This window comes from Molossus molossus, unplaced genomic scaffold (genome assembly GCF_014108415.1).
Source record: "Molossus molossus isolate mMolMol1 unplaced genomic scaffold, mMolMol1.p scaffold_m16_p_6, whole genome shotgun sequence".
Taxonomy (NCBI): domain Eukaryota; kingdom Metazoa; phylum Chordata; class Mammalia; order Chiroptera; family Molossidae; genus Molossus; species Molossus molossus.
In genome coordinates this window covers 87031074-87050923 of record NW_023425399.1, presented here as the reverse complement: position 1 = coordinate 87050923, position 19850 = coordinate 87031074, and the positions used below count along the sequence as shown (strand labels likewise).

General features: G+C 39.5%; 1 pseudogene; it reads right to left on the bottom strand.

Moving 5' to 3' along the window:
- Positions 1–7875: 7875 nt before the first annotated feature.
- On the bottom strand, positions 7876–12835 carry LOC118619270 (annotated as a pseudogene).
- Positions 12836–19850: the final 7015 nt, after the last annotated feature.

Sequence of the window (19850 nt, the reverse complement as noted above, 5' to 3'; positions counted from 1 at the left end):
CCTGAGATTCAAAAGTGGTGGTGGAATGAATGGAAGCTAAACAGACCGTCTCCCAGGACCAAACTGGAATTACAACTAAAATAAAGACAAATCATCGGGAAAAAGCAACAAAAAAGCAGCTTGCGAGGATCATATAACCAGGGACACTGACTCGATCCTGGTAGGATTGTGGAGGTGTGAGAGGGGGGCTAGGAGCCCACAGACAGCAGCAGCCTTAGCTGTGAACCGCGCCCTCGGGTTAAACTCCCAAGCAGCTCCAAAGCCCATAGCCAGGACAGATGCTAAAATAGCCACAGCCACTCACCTTGGTCTCCGGCAGAGGGAGGGCAGACTAGACTGGAACTGTGTGGGGACACTAAGGATTTTCAGGGTGCTCAGAGCTTTTGCTGAGTTGTGGCCATGCAGGATGGTGGTCATCTTACTCCTTCCCAGGGCTCTGGGGAGAGGTGGCAGCCCCTCCCTGGGAGATTGCCATTTAAATGCAAATTGAGGCTCATTAACAACCAGCATCTGCCCTACCCTTGGGAAATCCCCTTACGCTGAGCACCTGAGGGAGTTTTTCATTCAACTGAGGACCCAAGGCTCTTCAAGTAACCACTACTGATAGCCTCCAGGCAAAAAGCTAGAGGATAACTGAACCATTCCTGGGCTAGCAACTCTAACCAGGAAAGTAAGACTTGACACTGGTGTTTAACGTGGGTCCCCCCTCGCTCATCCAAACTCAGGAGAGGGAGCCACAAACAGCAGAACACCAACACCCACAGGGAAAATTTGGCAGGCTCCAAAGCCCACTGTGATAGCCAAAATGGTGAAACAAAGGGAAAAAAGCCAAATGAAAGAACAAAAGACCTCTACCAAAGATGAGATAAATGTGGAGCAGTTAAACAAGTTAACAGAGCTAGAATTCAGAGCCATGATCTTGAGGAAGCTCAACAGCATGAGTAAGGACATCAACACCATGAGTAAAGACATAGAAATGTTGAAAATCAACCAACTGGAAATTAAAAACCACCAAGAAGAAATGAAGAATGACATATCAGAAATAAAGAACACACTGGAAGGTCTAAATAGCAGAGTAGAGAAAGCTGAGGACCAGATCAGTGAATTAGAAGAGAAGGTAGCCCTGGCCGGTTTGGCTCAGCGGTTGGAGCATTGGCCTGTGGTCCCGAGAGACCCTGGTTCCGTTCCCGCTAAGGGCGTGTACCTCAGTTGTAGTTTGTCCCCTGCCCTGGTTGGGTCGTGTAGGTGGTGGCACTCTATGTGTCCCTTTCACATTTATGTTTCTCTCTCTCTTCCTCTCTTTCCCTATCACTCTATCTGAACAAAAAAATGAAAAAGTGTCCTTGGGTGAGGATAAAAAAAGAAGACAGGGGCCCTGGCCGGTTTGGCTCAGCGGTTAGAGCGTCGGCCTGCGGTCCTGAGAGACCTGGGTTCGGTTCCCGCTAAGGGCATGTACCTCGGTTGCAGTTTGTCCCCGGCCCTGGTCGGTTGTGCGGGTGGCAGCCACTCAATGTGTTCCTTTCACATCGATGTTTCTCTCTCTCTCTCTGTTCCTCTCTCTCCCTCCCACTCTACCTGAACAAAAAATGGAAAAATGTCCTCGGGTGAGGATAAAAAAAAAGAAGAAGAAGAAGAAGAAGACAGGGTAGAAAAAAATCACCCACTCAGAAAACCAAAAGGAAAAAAACAATGAAAAAACAGGAAGACAGCTTAAAAGAACTGTGGGACAACTGGAAATGTAATAATATTCACATCATAGGAGTCCCCGACGAAGAAGAAAATGAGCAAGGGTTAGAGAATATATTTGAAGAAATAGTGACAGAAAACTTCCCTAATTTGATGAAGGAAGAAGGCATTCAAGTTCAAGAAGCACAGAGAACCCCAAGTAAGAAGAACCCAAACAGGCCCACACCAAGACACATAGTAATTAAAATGCCAAAAATTAAAGACAAAGAGACAATCCTAAAAGCAGCAAGAGATAAGTAACAGGTTACCTACAAAGGAACCCCCATAAGGCTCTCAGCTGACTTCTCAACAGAAACACTACAGGCCAGAAGGGAATGGCATGATATAATCAAGGTCATAAAAAACAAGGATCTGAATCCAAGACTACTCTACCCAGCAAGGCTATCATTCAAAATAGAAGGTAAAATAAAGAGCTTTCCAGACAAAAAAAAGGCTGTGGGAATACATTAGCACCAAACCAGCACTGCAAGACATGTTAAAAGGACTGCTGTAATTAGCAGGAGAAATGGGAAGAAAAATAGAACCACATTAAACAAAAATGGCAATAAATAAGTACATATCAATAATCACCTTAGCCCTGGCTGGTTTGGCTCAGTGGTTAGAGCATCGGCCTGTGGTCCGGAGAGGCCCGGGTTCGGATCCCGCTAAGGGCATGTACCTCGGTTGCAGTTGTCCCTGGCCCTGGTTGGGTCGTGTGGGTGGCAGCCACTCATGTCCCTTTCACATTGATGTTTCTCTCTCTCTCTCTTATTCTCTTTCCCTCCCAATCTAACTGAATAAAAAATGGAAAAATGTCCTCGAGTGAGGATAAAAAAAAAAAAAATCACCTTAAATGTAAATGGACTGAATGCCCCTATAAAAAGACACAGAGTGGCTGATTGGATAAGAAAGCATGACTCATCTAAATGTTGTTTATAAAACACTCACCTCACAACAAAAGACTCACATAGGTTGAAAGTGAAAGGATGGAAAAAAATCTTCCAAGCAAACGGAAAGGTAAAAAAAAGCTGGGGCAGCAATACTCATATCTGATAAAATAGATTTCAAAATGAAGGCCATAACTAGAGACAAAGAAGGTCACTACATAATATTGAAAGGATCTATCCAAAAGGAAGATATAACCTTGATAAACATATATGCATCCAATATAGGAGCACCAAAATATATTAAAAATCTTCAGGAACACTTCAAAGGAGAAATCGACAGCAATACAATCATAGCAGGGGACTTCAACACCCCGCTGACATCACTGGATAGATCCTCTAGACAAAAAATTAGCAAGGAAACAGAGACTCTAAATGAAGCACTAGACCAAATGGATTTAATAGATATCTACAGAGAATTACACCCCAAAACTACAGAATACACATTCTTCTCAAGTGCACATGGGACATTATCTAAGATAGACCACATGATAGGACACAAACTAAATCTCTACAAGTTCAAGAAGATTGAAATCATATCAAGCATCTTCTCAGATCACAATGGCATGAAACCAGAAATCAATTGGAACAAAAACATGCAAAGACATTTGAACACATGGATGCTAAACAGCATGTTATTAAACAATGAATGGGTTACCAAGGAGATCAAGGAAGAAATTAAAAACTTCCTGGAAACCAATGAAAATGAACACACAACAACACAAAATCTATAGGAATCAGTGTAAGCAGTTCTGAGAAGGAAGTTCATAGCACTACAGGGCTGCCTCAAGAAAGAAGAAAAATTTCTAATAGACTATCCAACCTCTCAACTTAAAGAATTAGAAAGAAACAAAAAGAAAATCCCAGAGTAAGTAGAAGGAAAGATATAGTAAAGATCAGAGCAGAAATAAATAACAGAGAGACCAAAAAAAAAAAAAAAAACCAATTCAAAGGATCAATGAAACAAAGAGCTGGTTTTTCAAAAAGATAAACAAGATTGATGGACCCTTAGCTAGTCACCAAGAAACAAAGAGAGAGAACCCAAATACACAAAATCAGAAATGAAAGAGGAGAAGTAACAACTGACACCACAGAAATACAAAAGATCATTAACAACTACTATGAACAATTACATGACAACAAATTCGACAATCTAAGCAAAATGGACAAATTTCTAGAACCACACAGTCTCCCAAAACTGGACCTGGAAGAGATAGAAAACTTGAACAGACCAATAACAACTAAGGAAATTGAAGAGGTAATCAAGACTCTCTCAGCAAACAAAAGCCCAGGCCTTGATGGCTTCACCAGGGAGTTTTACCGAACATTCAAAAAAGAACTAACACCCATTCTCCTAAAACTATTTCAAAAAATTCAAGAAGAAGGAAGACTTCCAAACTCATTTTATGAGGCCAGCATAATTCTAATTCCAACCAAAAAAAAAAAAAGACACTACAAAGAAAGAAAACTACAGATCAATATCCCTGATGAACATAGATGCCAAAATCCTAAACAAAATACTAGCAAATCAAATCCAGCAATACATCAAAAAAATTATTCACCATGACCAAGTGGGATTCATCCCAGGGATGCAAGGCTGGTACAATATTTGCAAATCAATAAATGTGAAACACCACATAAATAAAATGAAGAATAAAAACAACATGATCATATCAATAGATGCTGAAAAAGCATTCAACAAAATCCAGCATCCATTTCTGATAAAAACACTCAGCAATGTGGGAATAGAGGGATCATATCTTGACATAATAAAGGCCATATATGAAAGACCTACAGCCAACATCATACTCAATGGGCAGAAACTAAATGCATTTCCCTTAAGAACAGGAACAAGACAGTGATGCCCACTTTCACCACTTTTATTTAACATAGTACTGGAAGTCTTAGCCATAGCAATCAGACATGAAGTAAAAATAAAAGGGATCCAAATTGGAAAGGAGGAAGTGAAACTGTCATTATTTGCAGATGACATGATATTATACGTAGAAAACCCTAAAGACTCTATCAAAAACCTACTAGACTTAATAAATGAATTTGGCAAAGTAGCAGGATAAAAAATTAACATCAAGAAATCAACAGCATTCTTATATACCAATGATGAACTCACAGAAAGAGAAACTGAAAAAACAATCCCATTTACCATTGGGGCAAAAAAATGAAGATACCTAGGAATAAACTTAAACAAATAAGTAAAGTACCTATTTGCAGAAAACTATAGGACATTGAAAAAAGAAATAGAGGATGATAAAAAAAAAGTGGAAGCACATACCTTGATCATGGATTGGACGAATTAACATCATGAACATGTCCATATTACCCAAAGCAACCTATAGATTCAATGCAATCTCCATCAAAATACCAACGACATGTTTCACAGAACTAGAACAAATACTTCAAAAGTTTATAGGGAACCAAAAAAACCACGAATAGCCACAGCAATCTTGAAAAAGAAGGACATCGTAGGTGGAATCACAATACCAGATATCAGATTATACTACAAAGCGACAGTAATCAAAACAGCCTGGTACTGGCACAGTACCAGAACAGGCATATAGACCACTGGAACAGAACAGAGAACCCAGAAATGGACCCAAGACACTATGGCCAATTAATATTTGACAAAGGAGGTAAGAACATACAATGGAGTAAAGACAGCCTCTTTAATAAATGGTGTTGGGAAAATTGGACAGCTACATGCAAAAAAATAAAACTAGACCATCAACTTACACCATACACAAAAATAAATTCAAAATGGATAAAAGACTTAAATGTGACCCATGAATCCATAAAAATTCTAGAAGAAAACGTAGGCAACAAAATTTCGGACATCATACGCAGCAGAATTTTCACTGATACATCACCTAAGGCAACAGAAACAAAGAAAAAAATGAACACGTGAGCCTACATCAAACTAAAAAGCTTCTGCACAGCAAAAGAAACAACCATCAAAATGGAAAGGCAACCCACTGTATGGGAGAACATTGTCAATGATACATCAGATAAGGGGTTAATTTCCAAAATATATAGAATACTCATACAACTCAACAAAAGGAAGACAAAGAACCCAATTAAAAAATGGGCAGAGAAGCTGAAAAGACACCTCTCCAAACAGGACATACAAATGGCCATGAGACATATAAAGAAATATTCAACATCACTATTCATGAGAGAGATGCAAATTAAAACAACAACGAGGTATCACCTCACACCTGTCAGAATGGCCACCATTAACAAGTCATCAAACAACAAGTGTTGGCAAGGGTGTGGAGAAAAGGGGACTCTAGTACACTGCTGTGTACTGGTGCAGCCACAATGGAAAACAATATGGTGTTACCTCAAAAAATTAAAAATTGAATTGCCATTTGACTCAGTGATCCCACTTCTAGGAATATACCCTAAGAAGCCTGAAACACCAATTAGAAAGAATATATGTACCCCCATGTTCATAGCAGCACTATTTACAATAGCTAAGATCTGGAAACAGCCCAAATGTCCATCAGTAGTCAAATGGATAAAAAAGCTTGGTACATATACACAATGGAGACTATGCAGTAAGAAAGAAAGATCTCTTATCCTTTGAGATGACATGGAGGGACCTGGAGAGTATTATCCTAAGTGAAACAAGCCAAGCAGAAAAAGACAAATATTACATGATCTCACTTATTTGTGGAATATAATGAACATACAGTCTGAGGAATAAGGTAGACCCAGAGACGTGGAAGTAGGGTACAGACTGACAACCCTCAGAAGAGGGGGTGGGGGGGGAGGGAAGAGATAAACCACAGAACTTATATGCATGTATGCATAACCAATGGACATGGACAACAAAGCCGGGGACGGGGTGGGGGGGATGGGGAGGAGGGTTTCAATGGGATAAAAAAGGAGAAACATCTGTAACAAAAATAAAATTAAAAAAACAAAGATTCCTTCCTCCTGCCAGCATCACTGTGTTCCATAGACACTGTGAGCACATGATCTCACTCCTGAGACCCAGCTTGGTCAAGCAAAACATCTCTGAAAAGTGAAAGGCTTTGGGGAGGGATACAAAGGCAGGAGTTTCCATTTTCCCTAGATAGAACCCTGCTGTACCGGGAACCCAGAATGGACATGGCTCCATACCCAAACCCCAAGGATTTGCCACTGGGAATTTAATACTTCATAGTAAGTTCTCCAAGGGCAAACTGATAAAGGATTTTGAGTTTTCTGTGATTCTGTGGTTGGATGTTTACCTCACTGAAGAATCTCTCATGCAGGGTGGTCAGTGGCTGGCCCCACAAATCTTGTGATGGAAATTACAGCCCCAGCAATAGGTAGGGTTAAATCAGCCTTCTCTAGAGAGGAATCTGGTATCCTGGCTTCAGTAAGAATATTTGGAAAAGAGAAAATGATGGCACTTCATGTGAGACAGAGAACCGACAGGCATCCTAGAACCAGATGGACATCAGGCTTGTCAACAGCAACTATTAATGTGAGGGGATTGTACGTAGAATGATGGTTGGAAAGTGTTGAAGAAAAAGAGCTTTAAACTAAAATGTTCTATCCAGCTATATTACTATTTAAGTGTGAAGATCAAATACAGTTATCCTCAGGCACACAGAGCCTCATAGAGTTTTGCTAGACAAACAAAAAATTTTTATGAGGGCAATCTTGGAGGAAGAATTCTAGCAAAAGTAGAAGTAAATATGGAAAGACACTTTGGAATAAGGAGTATAATGGTCAGTACATAATTTGGTAAAGTTTACTGTTGTGTAAATGTAAGTTTACTATTATGTAAATAAGGAAGAATTTTCAATTTTATTTTAAGCATCTCCTTTTAAATATGAATGAGAAACCAGGAATCACCTGACAATAGAAGGAAGCCTTTAACATGAAGCCTGGAAATCAAATAAACAAATAGAAAAATGAAATTTGGAAAGAAACACAATGCAGAGAGCAGAACAATATGTTAAAAATATAATTAATACTTTAGTTAGATGAGCTATCACATTCATTAAATAAGACTAGGAGGCTATAAAAAAGAAGCATTCAAAAATTAAGAGAGATTTCTTGGAAATTTAAAAAATGATAGCAGAAATTTAAAATTTAGCTGAATATTTGAAAGACAAAGTTAAGGAAATCTCCAAGAAAGTAAAATAAAAGATGACAGACAGAGAGAAACAGGAGAAAAAATAATAAAATTAGGGAATTAGTCCAGGAGATCCAATATCCAAATAACTAAAGCTTCAGAAAGAGAAAACAGGGAAGAGAACTCCTAAAGACATAATGCAAGAGAACATACAGATGGCCAATAGACAAATGATAAGATGCTCAACATCAGTAGTCATCAGAGAAATGCAAATTAAAACCACAATGAGATATCACCTCACACTTGTCAGAATGGCTATCATCAATAAATCAGCAAACAACAAGCGCTGGAGAAGATTGAAAGAAAAGGGAACCCTAGTGCACTGTTGGTGGCAATGCACATTGGCGCAACCACTGTGGAAAACAGTATGGAGATACCTCAAAAAATTTAAAATATAACTGCCTTATCACTCAGCAATTACACCTTTGGGGATTTATCTGAAGAAACCCAAAATAATAACTTGAAATAACATATGCACCCCTATGTTCATTGCAGCGTTATTTACAATAGCCAATATTGTAAGGAAAGATCCCAAATGCCCACCAATAGATGAGTGGATAAAAAAGCTGTGGTGCGCCTTGGCCAGTTTGGCTCAGTGGTTAGAGTGTCAGCCCGTGGTCCAGAGAGACCCGGGTTCGGTTCCTGCTAGGGGTACATACCTCGGTTGTGGTTTGTCCCCTCCGCGGTTCATCGATGTTTCTCTCTCTCTTCCTCTCTCTCTCCCTCTCATTCTATGCAAAAATGTCCTTGGGTGAGGATAAAAAAAAAAAGCTGTGGTGCATCTACCAATGGAATACTATTCAGCTGTAAAAAAAGGAAGGAAATCTTACCTTTTGTGACACTGTGGATGGACCTGGAGAGTATTATGCTAAGTGAAATAAGCCAGTCAGATAAAGACAAATACCATATGATTTCACTCATATATGGAATCTAATGAACAAAATAAACTAACAACAAAAATGAATATATAAGATTTTTATGGAGCTTATTTAAAATCTCAACTTGAGAAAATAAAGGTGCTTACACTCAAGATGGATTAACAGGGACCAGGTTTTATACTCCTGCCCTTAAATACACACATAAACAAACCAATATACAATATAGTAAGTCCTCGCTTAATGTCTTCAATAGGTTCTGTGATTTTAAGCAAAATAACTATAACAAAATCATTCTACCATAGACTAATTGATATAAACAATAGTTAAGTTCCTACAGTATCTCATCAACGTTATAATGTAGAACAAAAGGATGTTATTTGAGGACCTGCTGTATGTAAAACAACAGGTTTAAAAACACTGGACACCAGGCAATAATGAACACTAATCCTAAAAGATAAGAAACAAATAAGATGAGCCCTATGATTGCCCAGCTTACTGCCCTGAGAGTTTCTAGACTGCAGTTCAGGAGAGAGAACCCTGGCAGAGTTTAGCAGCTTCCCTGAGTAGAGGAGTCAGAGCTGAGTCCAAGGGACATCAAGGCGGCTAAAATGTCTAGGACAGAGAGAGAATTCCAGAGAGCTGCAGAGGGTCACCCTTGAGTATTCAGCAGAGGAGTGACCAGCACAGGAGAGAGAAGAAACTGACTAAGGCAAGGGAGAAAAACCTATCTGAAAGTACTGAAGAACAGTGCCTAGCACTATCACCAAGTTGGGAACAGTGCCTATTCCCACCGGCCAGATTGGTAAAACTCTTAATTCACAGGGCATTGAGTAGAATACTCAGGAAGGCCTTGCCTCAGTAATTGGGAATAATTAGCTCCGGCACTACTACTCTGGACCCACTAGGATCATAAAAGACATGAAAGGATCAATTTTTCTATAGGAAACTTAACTGCATCCCAGAATAAACCCCAAGAATATTCACAGAACAAAAAATATCCAGCACCCACAGGTAAAATTCACAGTGTCTGGCATCAGAACAAAGGTCATTAGGCAATGAAAGAATCAGGAAAATACAATTCCAATAAGAAGAATAATCAATCAACCAACACTGATCCAGAACCCACACAGCTGTTAGAATAAAGATATTGATTGAGACATTATAACTATATTCTTTATATTTAAATTTAAATAGACAAATATATATTTTTTTAATCTTCACCCGAGGACACTTTTCCATTTTTTGTTCAGATAGAGTGGGAGGGAGAGAGAGGGAAAAAGAGAGAGAGAGAGAAACACTGATGTGAAAGGGACACATCGAGTGGCTGCCACCTGCATGATCAACCAGGGCTGGTGACAAACTGCAACCGAGGTACATGCCCTTAGCGGGAACCGAACCCGGGTCTCTCTGGACTGCAGGCCGACGCTCTAACCACTGAGCCAAACCAGCCAGGGCTAGAGACAAATATTTTTAAAAGACAAATTAAACTTCTAGAAATGAAACCTACTATATCTGAAATGAAAAATGTATTGTATTAATGGCAGCTTAGATTTGGCAGAAAAAAAGAGCCTCAGTGAAACTAACTATGAGAACTTTAAGCAGCCTAACATATGAATGGATTCTTCACAGGAGAGAAGAGAATGGCAGGTCACAAAAATATCTGACTAGCCCTGGCTGGTATGGCTCAGCAGTTGGAGCATGAACCCATGGACCAAAGCGTCTCCGGTTCAATTCCCGATCAACCTACACCTACCAGGGTTGCAGGTTTGATCCCCGGCCCCAGTCTGGGTCATATGGGAGGCAACCAATTGATGTGTCTATCTCACATTGATGTTTGTCTCTCTCTTCCTCCTTTCCACTCTGTCTGAAAATCAATGGAAAAATATCCTCAGGTGAGGATACCCCCCTCAAAAATCTGACTAAATCATGGCTGAAATTTTTTCTAATTGTTTTTGCAAACTGTAAATCCAAGATCTAAGGGACTCAATGACTCCCAAACATAAGGAACATGAAACAAACAAACAAACAGAAAACAGTGATGAGGAAATCTTTTTAAATAAATATATTTTTTATTGATTTTTAGAGAGAGAGGAAAGAAGGAGAGAGAGAGAAACATTTATGTGAGAGAAACATTGATCAGCTGGCTACCTCCTGCATGCCCCTCACTGGGAATCAACCTGAAACCCAGTCACGTGCCCTGACCAGGAGTTGGAACCGACAATCTTTTGGTGCATGGGACAGTGCCAGGGCATGAGAAAATCTTAAAGGGGCAGGGGGTGGAGGGATGTTATATACAGAGAGACAATGGTAAGAACAGCAGACTGCTCACAAGAAACAATACAAGCAAGAAAGCATGGAACACCTTTAAAGAACTGAAAGAAGAAACTTAAGACCTTAAATTCTGTACCCAAAGAAAATACCTTTCAAAAAAATGAGGGGAAAATAAAGATGCATGATCAGAACTGCATCATAAAAAGTGTTAAAGGACATCTTTCAGGAAGAAAGAAAATAATGCCAGAGGTAAATCTGGATGGATCTACACAAAGGAATAAAAAGCATGGCTAAATATATGAGTGTGTTGTAAGGAACTGACAGTTTTTTTGTTTTTTAATGCAAGTGCCTGAATTAAGCTTTGATTGCTGAAACATCCACTTCATAGATAGCAGTCATGAATAAACACATCACCAGTCACAGGACGAGATAAAGAGCCAGCCCATGGCACCTCAAGTTTTATTTTAGAGATCTGGTTGATTTAGACAAGTGATGGTTTTGCTGCTTATTTTTCACTTCCTGCATTTTAATTTCCACTTTTACGTTTTTTTCTTTTTTTTTTTTATCCTCACCCGAGGACATATTTCTATTTTTTGTTCAGATAGAGTGAGAGGGAGAGAGAGAGAAAGAAACATTGACGTGAAAGGAACACATCGAGTGGCTGCCACGACCAACCAGGGCTGGGGACAAACTGCAACCGAGGTATGTGCCCTTAGTAAGAACTGAACCCAGTCTCTCTGAACCGCAGGCCAACGCTCTAACCGCTGAGTCAAACCGGCCAGGGCTATGGGGTTTTTTTTAATTAATTTATTTATTTTTGTTACAGATGTTTCTCCTTTTTCCTCCCCAGCTTTGTTGTCCATGTCCACTGTTCATGAATACATGCATATAAGTTCTGTGGTTTATCTCTCTTCCCCAAACCCCTTTCTGGGAATTGTCAGTCTGTACCCCACTTCCACGTCTCTAGGACTACCTTATTCCTCAGACTGTTATGTTCATTATATTCCACAAATAAGTGAGATCATGTGATATTTGTCTTTCTCTGCTTGGCTTTTGGCTTGTTTCACTTAGGATAATACTCTCCAGGTCCCTCCATGTCATCTCAAAGGATAAGAGGTCTTTCTTTCTTACAGCTGCATAGTACTCCATTGTGTATACGTACCATAGCTTTTTTACCCATTTGTCTACTGATGGACATTTGGGCTGTTTCCAGATCTTAGCTATTGTAAATAGTGCTGCTATGAACATGGGGGTACATATATTCTTGGTCTTTGGTGGAGGTCGTGGGGCAGCACCCGCAGGTCTAAACCGGGTTGGAGGTGTTTGGTCCTTCCGGGCTTCACAAGAACGATTCCTGACTACCTTGCTGTGAATGGCACAGCTCACACAGTATGTAGTTTCACATACAGCTTGGGAAGCACATAGGTGTCGAAGACACTTGCTTCAGAAATGTTCCTAATGGCTGTGGCCTCTACTATGTTTCGAACGACTAACTTCTTTATTTATTTATTTTTTATCCTCATCCGAGGACATTTTTCCACTTTTGTTCAGATAGAGTGGGAGGGAGAGAGAGAGAGAGAGAAACATAGACATGAAAGGGACATATCGAGTGGTTGCTACCCACACGACCCAACCAGGGCCGGGGACAAATTGCAATGGAGGTACATGCCCTTAGCGGGAACCGAACCCGGGTCTCTCTGGACTGCAGTCCGATGCTCTAACCGCTGAGCCAAACCAGCCAGGGCACAAATGACAAACTTCTTAATGGCCTTGTCCTTGGGCACGCATAGGGCACAGTTGGTGCAACGAATAGGCTGCACATGCCTGTGGCCTTTTTTGGCACAACTGTTGTTCCTTCTTTTCTTGGTCATCTTGGAAGTGAGGACCCGAGAGAGGACCTCCGCTTTATGTTTTAAATTCACCAATAAAGACTACACGACTACACATGTTGAAACTGTAGGCCCCCTACCTTTGGCTCCAGTAAAAGCAGAACCCAAGGCTCGTGTCTCTCGCTCTCGCGTTCTCTCTCTCTCTCTCTCTCTCTCTCTCTCTCTCTCTCTCTCTGCCTGTGACCCTAAAGCAACTACTAGATATTAAATAAGAAAAAATTCATGAAATTGAAGACACAACAATAGAAACTATCTAAAATAAAACACACAGAGGGAAAAGACTGGAATATGTGAACAGAACATCAGCAAACTGTGGGATAACTTCAAGTGGTAAATATATACACAATTGGAGTCCCTAAAGAGGAGGGGACAGAGGGAATGGGCAGAAAAAAAAAGTCTGTAGAAATAATGGCCAAAATTTTTGTGAATTTGATAAAATTTATAAACCACAGACCTAAGAAACTCAATAAAATCCAAGCAATAAAGAAATTACATTAAGGCACATCATAATCAAATTTCTCAAAGCCAGTGATAAAGTCAAAATCTTAAAGGTAGCTGGAAGAAAAAAGGGACATTACATAAGACAGAAAAATAATAGCATAGTTCTCATTGGAAAAAATTCAAGCTAGAAGATGGTACAGTAACATCTTTAAAGTATTGGGAAAAAATCTGTCAACCTAAAATTCTTTACTCAGTAAAAATACCTTTCAAAAGAGAAAGCAAAATAAAGCCTTTCCAGACAAACAAAGCTGAAAGAATCCATCACTAGTTACTCATACTAAAAAAATGTTTAAGGCAGTCCTTCAGGAAGAAAGACAATAATAACAGATGGAAAACTGGATTTACTCAAAGGCATGAAGAACATCAAAATCAGTAATTGCATGGGTAAATATAAAGAACTTTTTAGTCCTTTAAATCACATTACAAAATAATTATCTCCTTAAGGAAACATAATAACCATGTATTGTGAAGTTTAGAAGTAAAACATGACAATAGCACAAAGATCTAGAGGGGAGAGATGGAACTATACTGTTGCAAGGTCTTCATAATATATATGAAGTAGTATAATATCACTTGATACAGAGTGGGATGTATACTATAAACCCTAAAGCAAACAATAAAATAATATAACAAAGAGTTACAGCTATGAAGGCAACAAATGAGATAAGATGGAATAAAAAAAATTTCAACCCTAAAGAAGGCAGAAAAAGAGAGGTGAAAAGAACAAATGAGACAAATAGAAAACAAATATCAAGATGATACACTTAAATACAACCAACCAATAATCAGTAATGTTCAGATTGCCAGATTGTAAAAAACAGCAAGACCCAACTGTATGCTGCCTATCAAAATGGAACTGCATTAGGACTCGATAACAGAAAGATTTCTGGTAAACCCCAAATAGTTGAAAATTGAATATTTGAAAATTGGCAAATAAGCACATAAAAAGATTCCCAACATCTTTGGCAAATTAATTAGGGAGATGCAAATTAAAATCACGAGATCTCTACATACCTATTAGAGTGGCTAAAATGATAAAGACTGACCATACCAACTATTGATGAGAATGTGGAGAAACTGGAACTCTTGCGGGAATGTAAAATGACCCAAATACTTTGAAAAGGTGTGGCAGTTTCATAAAAAGTTAAACATAAACCTACCATATGACCCAACCATTTCACTACTAGGTATTTACCCAGTGGTAAAGAAAACATGTACATGCAAAGACTTTTACACAAATATTTATGGCAGCTTTACTTGTAATAATCCCAAACTGGAAACAACTAAATTGTCCACCAACAGGTGAATGAATAAACAAATTATGGTATATCCACATGATGAAATACTACACAGCAATAAAAAGAAATAAACTGTTGATCCATGCTACAAGGTGGATTAATCTCAAAATTAGCATAGTAATTGAAAGAAGCCAGAGCCCCCAAAGAAGTACCTACTGTGTGACTCCATTTATTAAAAATGTTTAAAAATGCAAACTAATTTATAATAATAGAAAGCAATCACTTAGCATGAAGAAAAGAGTATAAGGAAGGATAGTAAAAAGATTACAAAGGGACATAAGGAAATTTGAGGGCATGACAAATTTGTTCATTATTTGATATTGGTGATGGTTTCACAGTTTCATCCATATGTCAAACTTACCAATCTGTACATTTTAAACGTGTGCAGGATCTTGTGTGGCAATTTGACTTCTATAAAGCTCTTAAACATGAAGTACAGGAAGATTTGCATAAATGTACATGGATGTAATGACAACACTGTAAGAAGCTGGTTCTTAGAAAGGGAGAAAATAATTTAAAAGGTCATCCATGGGGGAAAAGCTTTGAAAGGAAACTTCTTTATTTTCTCTTCCATTCCTAATTTACTGTCTCACTCTGGCTCCAGAGTAATAAATCAAAGAGGAAATAAGATTGGTTGCAATTGGATTCTTTTAAAATGGTAATTCAATAATATTTCCTCTCAAGGGATTGAAAGTACATTGCCCACTGAAGCTGGCAGTTATCTAAATTTCATTTCACTCATAGGAAAGTAGCAAGGGACAGCATGATTTATACCTATATCAGGAAAATGAGAAAGACTTTTAGTAGTAGTATCCCATCAAGAAACAAGTCAGGAATGCTACAGAAACACCTTTATTATTTCCTGTCACCTGTAGAATGAGATCATTCACCATCCTGCTCCTGACCATTTCCAGCTTCATTTCCATCCCATCCTTAGTAATGATCACTCAGCTTCATCCAAACAGACTGACTCATTGTTCCACCACCAGACCTTGAGATTTCCCGACTACCTGCCTAGGAAACATCCCTTGCTAATGCCTGTTTAGTGGCCTGCTCAATCCTTACCCATCTGCTGTGATTATCTCTCTCTTAACCTAAGTGAATGTCCCGCTTATGAACAGCTAGAGCACTTTTCTATACCATCCACTGGCTGATAGTTATTTTCTTTTAGCAGTTTAAAGATACCATTTCATTGTCTTCCAGATTCCACTGTTTCTGCTTAGAAGTTGGCTATAAATCTATGGTTTGATCTCTTACATCAATTTTTAAAAATTCTCAATTAGTAACTCTTCAAATATTTCTTCTGTCCCATGCATCCTCACCTCTCCTTATGGGACTTCTTTCTGTTAACTTCTTTCTCTCTTACTTTCACTTCTGGTCTTAGTTTTTGTTTTCTTTTTTAAAAGAATTTTAAAATTCTATTTTAAAAATATTTATCTTTGTGGTTGAAAGTATTACAGATTCCCTCCATTTTCCCCCCATTGACAACCTCCTCCCCCTTCTTGCCCCTCCCTTCAGTGCACTGTTGTCGGTGTCCATTGGTTATGCATATATGCATATAAGTTCTTTGGTTTATCTCTTCCCACCCCCACCCCCCTTCCCTCTGAGGTTTGTCAATCTGTTTCCTACTTCCATGTCTCTGAATATGTTTTGTTCATTGGCTTATTTTGTTCATTATATTCCACAAATAAGTGAGATCATGTGATATTTGTCTTTCTCTGACTGGCTTATTCACTTAGCATAATACTCTCCAGGTCCCTCTATGTTGTCTCAAAGGGTGAAAAATCTTTCTTTCTTACAGCTATGTAGTATTCCATTGTGTAAATGTATCACAGTTTTTTTTAGCCACTCATTTACCAATGGACACTTGAGCTATTTCTAGATCTTAGCTATTGTAAATTGTGCTGCTATGAACATAGGGGTGCATATACTCTTTCTGTTAGGTGTTCCAAGCTTCTTAGGATATATTCCTAGAAATGGAATCACTGGATCAAATGGAAGTTCCATTTTTTAATTTTTAAGGAAACTCCGTACTGTTTTCCTTAGTGGCTGCACCCGTCTGCATTCCCACCAGCAGTGTACTAGAGTCGCCTTTTCTCCACAAACTCACCAGCAGTTGTTGTTTGATGATTTGTTCATGGTAGGCATTCTGGCAGGTGTAAAGTGATACCTCATAGTCATTTTGATTTGCATTTCTCTGATGATTATTTTGTTTTTCTTTTCAACTTTTCATCTCTCAATACAATATTTTGGATATTGTCTTGTAATTCATTAATTCTTTCTTCAGCTATTGATTCTGCTGTTAAACCCATCTGCTGAGTCACTAATTTTGACTATTGTATTGACAATTCTAGAGTTTCCCTTTTTTATAGTTTATATTTCTCTGTCAAAATACTAAGTCTGGCCCTGGCCGATTTTGCTCAGCGGTTGGAGCGTCGGCCTGCGGTCCTGAGAGACCCGGGTTTGGTTCCCGCTAAAGGGCATGTACCTCGGTTGCAGTTTGTTCCCGGCCCTCGTTGGTCGTGTGGGTGACAGCCACTCGATGTGTCCCTTTCACATTGATGTTTCTCTTTCTCTTCCTCTCTCCCCCTCCCACTCTACCTGAAAAAAAAATAGAAAAATGTCCTCAGGTGAGGATAAAAAGAAAAAAAATACTAAGTCTGATCTTTCATCTCTCAATGAACACAACAAGCATAATTATTTTAAAATCTGAGTTTTACAACTTAATTCTAGATCTCCTGTGGGTCTCTGGTTTCTTCTGGGTTTTACTTATGTTTTGTTCCTCTGTGTGCTGGGTTGGTGGTTTTTTTTAGGCAAAATTCACATAACATCAAAATAACCATTTAAAATGTACAATTCATTGGTATTTAGTACATTCACAATGTTGTGCAATCACTACCTCTATTTAGTTCCAAAATGTTTTTATCACCTCGAATGAAAACCTTGTAACCATTAATTAGTCCTTCCCATTTCCCCTCCCTCACTCCCTGGCAACTACCAATTTGCTTTCTAAAGTCTCTATTTGATCCTTATACCTAAATGGGTTTCTCGCCCTGGCCGGTTTGGCTCAGCAGTTGGAGCATCGGCCTGCGGACCAGAGAGTCCGGGGTTCGGTTCCCGCTAGGGGCACGTACCAAATTAAATAAATGGGTTTCTCGTCGGCAGTATGTAGTGGGTCTTGCTTTGTTGGGGTCCCCTTCCCTGTACTGTCTGAAAACACTCAAAGCTATAAGCTGAGGCAATCACTTGTTTCTCTCACCTCGGGAATCGCTGTCCTTTGTTGCCTGATGGATGCCCCGTCTCTTCTCTTGAGAACCATTGTTTCATATATTCTGGTCCATTTTTCTTCTCTTTCTTTTGGTTATTTTGCGTAGGAGATGAAACACAGTCTCTGCTACTCCACCTTAGCTAGGAGCAGAATTCTGCTGCTTCTTTAATGTGTAATTTATGTGCTTTAGTTTAGCAGTTAAATCGTCCTATTCAATTTTAATTTTAGTTTTGTATTTGTTTTTGAAGCATGGCATCATTTGATCACATTTTAACCAACACAGTCACTATCCTGAAATCCTTCCCTGGGAGCTTCTATTGTATAAAATAAGTTTATTTCTTCCAAGTTAACTTCCTTTGCCTGTGACCAGCAAGTGCCAAATTCTGGATCCTCTTTGCCCTGGGAGCTGGCGTGAACAGCACGTGTGTGAACTGCTGAAGTTGTCCCTAACCATCAGATACACGGGCTATGGCTGTCCTCTCTACTCATACTGGGATCATCACACCTACCAACCCCCTAAGATGTGCCTAGAACTCCTTCGAGGCTCTAAGCAACTTCTTCGATGTTTTAAACCCAACACAATTAACTTTTAGATGTCACTAAATTTTAAAAAATAATTTCCAATTCCATGAAGATTTTTCTGAGTTATTGTCTCCTTTTCCTTCATTCTTGAATTTATTTTATTTTTTGCCATCAGCCTGTAGTGCTTCTAAATATTTCAGTTGCTATCTACTCCCCAGCCCAGAGTATCCTGGGTGGAACCTTGTCTGAGAACCACTGGCACTGATATGTATGTGATCAGGTGCCATCACAGTCTTATCTGAGGCAGAACTCTGTGAGTGTCCCCACCTATGGCCTCATTAGTTATCGTGCTGGCTTTAACATGCTACAACCACAGAACATTTAAATAAAAAGCAGGCTTTTTGTCATGCCCAAACCTTGCCCATCATAAAAACACCTTCCCTGTAGTTAAGTCATTGCTTCATCTCTCCCTGCCCTTTCTCTGCCAGATTTCTTGAAAGAAATGTCAGCACTTGCTCCTTCCGTTTCTTCACACTTGGCCTGATTGCAATCTGGTTTCTATACCCCAGGCCCAGCCTTCCTAAGAATCTTTCACCAGCTCCTGCAATTGCCCCTCTCATCTCCTCCAACAGCATCTAATACTGCAGACCCACCCCCTGCTCTTCCCCTACTTCTCTGCCACCCCTCCATTTTCTTTCTGCCTCCTCCTTTTCTTCCCTCCCAGTTTTGTGGACAGTCTTGGGGGCTTTCACCCTACTCCTCTTCTTCCAGGAGAACCCATGGACTCCTGTGGCTTTGATGACTCCACTCATGAGGGAGAGCTGGGGATAAAGAAAGAAGACTATGTAGGTCGGAAGAGTGTGCCAGGCCTTGGCTTAGACCCTAAGCAGATTGCCGGGGAGACTTAAGGCAGCTGGAGGGGAGTGGGACGCTAAGCACACACCTGACACTTCCAGATATGCTGCCTAAACACTGATGAGGCAGTTTTGCTTGTGGATCCAGAATAGGAGAAATGTAAACTATCCAAGGCAAGATGTTCCCACAGACAAATTACTAAAACATGTGACACTGCATGCAAGCACAGAGCAATATATCAACCTGGAACACTGAGTAAGGCTTTGCTGTCTTGAAGTGCTATGAGGAGTACAATTTATGTTGAAATGTCCTCCCTGGGGGGAAAAACCTATTTAGATGTGTTTGTTCCAGTTTGCTTTATACATGTGTATGTATATATGTACAGAGAAGGGACAAAGGACACTGCCCTTCTATGGCTGCTGGTTCAAACACCAGGACCTACTAACGAAAAGGGTTAATAACAGGTTGAAGGGTAAAAGTAAAAGCTTGCAAAGACGGAAACTATGAAAAGTGTGTTACTTGCATGAACTTTGCTTAGCCTTCTGTTGAGTAC